We start from the raw sequence: 5,021 nt of genomic DNA on the forward strand, positions 1-5,021 counted from the left end.
ATAATAACAGCACTAACAACAATAATAATAACAATCAACTAAAATGGACTCCAGGAGCAGTAGATTCATAGTGCAGGCACCAGGCCCCAGAGATAACCCTGGAGGCTAAATAAATAAATAACAACATAGAAGTGTTTAAATGTAGTCATAAGCACACTATCACAGTTGATGAAAACATTATGTTTTAACATTGGAATGATGATACTGGTACGACTCAAGAAGCAATCACAAGGATTACACAGCTTTATATGAAAAAGAATTTATAAATAACTAGATGTTGAGTTCACTGGATTGTTAGAATTTTGTCTATACAGACAACTAAAATATTCACCATTTGACTCTCCAGCTCCATAAAGATATGAATCTGAGAAAGAAGAAGAAAGGAAGGGGGGAAGAGTACAAGGGTACTAATGAATGGAACATGAGCTAAATTGTAAGTAGGAGTGTTTTGCAGACACCTATTCACTGGGAGATGAGAAACTGTTCACATGCCCCGACAACTGTACTATAATACAGTGGTAGAATAAAAAGAAATGATGTCAACCTATTTTTCCAAACCATCTCTAAGCATTTTAATATGACTTTCTATATCCACAATATTAGTAACAAGCTTAATGTACATTCAGACTTCAATTGTTTTTCTTATTTTCACTGTTTTTTTTTTTTCTTGGTACACAGTACCAACATGGGGAAAAGTACACATTAACTTACTGGAGAATAAGAAGTGTCTAGAGAAGAATTGAATATATCCAGTTGAGGTCACCATAGACTAGTCAGCTCCTAGGTGAGCTGTCACTTGCTTGCAGTCATATGTGTGAACTCAAAGAAAAATTGTAGAAATTTCTGAGAAGTAAATGCACATCGTATGCTACCAATATATTACTTTTCCCCATATATTTATCATTAGATAATCAAAATACTGTAATGAGAAAGGGTAAATACAACACCTTATAATAGGAAAGAGAATGAATGTAAGATTTTTTATATTTGCATTCCTGTTTTCAGTGAAATATTTTCTCTATTTTTATATTATCGTTTTAATACGAGAATAATGATTTATAAGACAGTTGCACATTCACAGTTCATTAAGTCTACAATGCATTGTTGAAAATGTAGTAGGAAGGCTGAATTTCTGAATAAGTGAATTTCTAAATAAAACTAAATTTTGCACATTTAGTTTAACTCTAAATTACTAGTCTATAGATATCTTTGCTGAAATAATTTGCTGCTTAATGACTCATTTTCTACTTATGAAGAAAGAATAGAAAAGGAAATTAATGTTTTTATTTCTGAAATAGTTCATTATTTACTGATTGAAATGCCTTATGTCATGAAATATGTATCTGAGATCATAGGCAAACAGAATGCTTCACCCATAAGAGCAGTGTAGTCACTGCAAAATATATATATATATTATTAAGTGCTAAAGTCTGCAACAGTACTGGTCTCTCAGGCAATTATTTTTAAATCTCCAGTGAAAAGAAGCATGTGGTTATGGAACATGCTTTTAATTTTATATTGTGAATAAATGGAGTTCTCAAAATCATGGTGCAGAAAGTCATATTAAAAGACTCATTCTGGGTGTCAGAAAGATAACTCAAGAGTAGGATGGGAGCTAGTGGTGGTTAATCTGGTTAAGTGCATGTATTACCATGCAACAGGAACCAAGTTCAGTCCTCCATTCCCCACTTGCTGGGGAAAAACTTCACGAGTGGTGAAGGAGTGCTGCAGGTGCCTGTCTTTCTCTCTCCCTTCTTCTCAATTTCTTTCTGTTCTATCAAATAATAAAAATGTATAAAGTCTTCAAAATAAGCAAGATGCATGTTTTGCAGAGCACATGCCCTGGATTCAAATTCTGGTACCACACAGAAGGTACCAAGGCAGAAAGAAAAGGTTAGGAAAACTCTTCAGGGTGTCAGGCAGTAGCAGAGTGTGTTAAATGCATGTGGTGCAAAACGCAAGGACTGGCATGAGGAACCCAGATCGAGCCTCCGTCTCCCAACCTGCAGGGGAGTCGCTTTCAGGTCTTAAAGCAGGTCTGCAGGTGTCAACTTTCTCTCCCCCTCTGTCTTCTCCTCCTCTCTCCATTTCTCTCTGTCTTATCCAACAATGACAACATCAATACAACAGCAATAACAACAACAACAATAATAAAAACAAGGGCAAATAAAAGGAAATTAATAAATAAATATTAGAAAAACTCTGCAGCTGTAATGTCTCACCTTCTGTCTCTATGTCTCTCTATCTTAATTAAATTAACAGCCCAGTAGTGGTGAAATTATGCAAGTGCAATACTATCACTCTGCAAAGAAATTTAAAAAAAAATAATAAAACAAATAAAAATGCACACCAAAGTATGAAAAAGAAGTATTGGGTAACTATATTATTCTTTTCTCTTCTCTTTATGAAACTATTTACTATTTTCTATAATTTTTATATGAAGCATCTATGTTGGTGAATCTTTACTATCATCAGAGGTTTGTAGTTGACCAGAAAGTTGACTTTTGTATAAAATTCCTCAATAAAATATTGAAGTGTCAATGTCTGAGTGTTCCCATAGTGTGGTAGACATTAAATATTAAAATAAATAGATCTGAATTGCTCCCAAGTTTTTGTTATTACTCCCAAGTGTGCTGCTCTGAGCATATATATATATATATATATATATATATATATATATATATATATATGGAGAGAGAGAGAGATCTTTGTAATTGTATATGTTTGTTTCCTTAGGATATATTCCCAAAAAATGAATCACTGAATCATAGGGTAGGACAATTTTTAGCATTCTGAAAATTGCCTGCTCTCTATAAGGGTTGTACGAATTTACATTACCTCCTTCAGCGTAGAAGAGTTCCTTTAACCAAGCAACTTCTCCAACATTTGTTGTTACTGTCCTTTCTAATTTGTAATAGCCCAAACTTGGAAGCAACCACAATGTTAAAAAAAAAAAAAATGAGTGATTAACAAAGTGTGGTAAATATACACAATGGAATACTACTTAGCTATTAAGAATGATGTGACCTGTAAGACTTGGTTATTAAAAAATAAGGTTGCAAAAACCTGATGCATACTGTATATGAATGTGAGAGATGTAAACATACAGTGAGCAGGCAAATAACCATTCAGGCTGTACTTTATATGTTTGAAATGACCAAAGGAACAAACCACATAAGGTCCAGAGTATTCATAGTTCTTGGGATTTTAATTCTGTATTATACAAAAATCTATATAATTATTGTGATGGTCATTTTCTCACCTAATCTTTCTAAATTCCTGATATACTGAGAAGACTAGTTTGGAAATAGATTTAAAGACATTGACTCAATGCTGCATGATTTTAAGGAAGGTCAACTGGTAAAAATGATAAGCACATTATAAATGCTCAACAGCAAAACTCTTTTGCTAAGTGTCAAATAGGTTGACTGTAACCCAAATACAGACATTGCAAATCTGTCAAGCTTGTGATCTGGTAAAAACACATTTCAATATTCTCACGGGAGTTTCACTAGACTAATTCACCAAATCAAGACATTGGCTAATATATAGGACAAATAAGATCCTGTCAAGTTCCATTTCCAAGGCAATGACATCAAGCACCCCAGTTTTACTGAATATAACAGTTGTTTCTATGACCATTGGAGTCCTTAAAGTGCAGCCACATTTTAGGACAATATTTCTCTAACTACAGAAGTTGTTTGCTCTTAAAAGCTCCACTCCGCTTTTGTCTTATGAACGGTACCACATCTTGATATTTCAATCCACCTTCATTTAGTGCCAAAGCAACAAGCGCTGGAGCTCTACCAAGGCCTGCAACACAATAACCAGCAATGAAACAACCTGGTTCTTCACAAAACTAAATTTTTACACAAGACTTAACCAGTCATTGACAATTGGATTAGAAGGTGGTGCACCATCATCAAAAGGCCAATCAAGAACAGAGATGTCTTCTTTTGACACTACTCTATAAGAGTAGTGTCAAAAGTTGCTTCACACACTCCTACTATCATATTAACTCCATATTTCTTGTTTCTCTATAATTTTTTTAAGGTTACATTGTTTGGATTGTGTGTAATAAAAAATCTCATGATCTTGTATATAATTTCAGCAGGAGATGGGCAGTTCATTTGAGCCATGTGAATTTAGTTAAAAAGCACTCAATAGGGTTATGAAAGAATGTCAAAAACTGAAAAGAGAAATGATTCAAAGAATCTGGGTATCAGGTTTCGGAACTTTTTTTTTCCTCCAGGGTTATTGCTGGGCTCAGGGCCTGCACCATGAATCCACCGCTCCTGGAGGCCATTTATCCCCCCCTTTGTTGCCCTTGTTGTTGTAGCCTCCTTGTGGTCATTATTGTTGGTATGCTTCTAATTCTGCTTCTAAAAACCCCTTCTGTTTCATTGGTTTAATCCCTCCTGATTAACACTGTATTATATTTACATAACCACTGTTAACTAAGCACTACCCTACTCGCAGGGCATTGGTTTAATCCCCACTGGTAAATGATGTCTTTTTGCTCTGCCTCCTCTTGTAGTACACCCTAATTTGCACCAGACACTTTTTGCTCCACCCTCTCTAGGTCACATCCTGTTTATACCCTACTTGGCAAGTATATGTATATGTATATGTATATTTACATGTACATGTACATGTATATGTATGATTATATATATATATGATTATATATATATATATATATATATGATTATATATATATGGTTGTGATTATGTTTTTAGTTTAGATGGTTTAGATTGTGGTTTAGATTGTGCTGCGTTCCACATGAATAAAGAGATACTGCGTACAGCTCAGCCATGAGCCTCTGGTATTCTGTCTCCCGCCCCCGAAGCTATCCCGGCATAATGGCGCCTGAAACAGGGACCAGCACCGACGTGGGACCTAACCTGTCCATCCCTCAGATAAGTAAACTTGGCTACCCATCTGCCATGGGTTGCCTTTCTACTTATGAAGAGGTTTGCCAAAGCTTCTACTGTTTCATCATGAGACAGTTTCTCTGTCT

The 5,021-nt window shown here is 35.0% G+C and overlaps 1 pseudogene; it reads right to left on the reverse strand.

Annotated features, from left to right (window-relative positions):
• Positions 1 to 3,610: 3,610 nt before the first annotated feature.
• LOC103116734 (protein tyrosine phosphatase type IVA 1-like) lies at positions 3,611 to 4,139 on the reverse strand (annotated as a pseudogene).
• Positions 4,140 to 5,021: the final 882 nt, after the last annotated feature.

Source organism: Erinaceus europaeus, chromosome 11, assembly GCF_950295315.1.
Source record: "Erinaceus europaeus chromosome 11, mEriEur2.1, whole genome shotgun sequence".
NCBI classification, from domain to species: Eukaryota; Metazoa; Chordata; class Mammalia; order Eulipotyphla; family Erinaceidae; genus Erinaceus; species Erinaceus europaeus.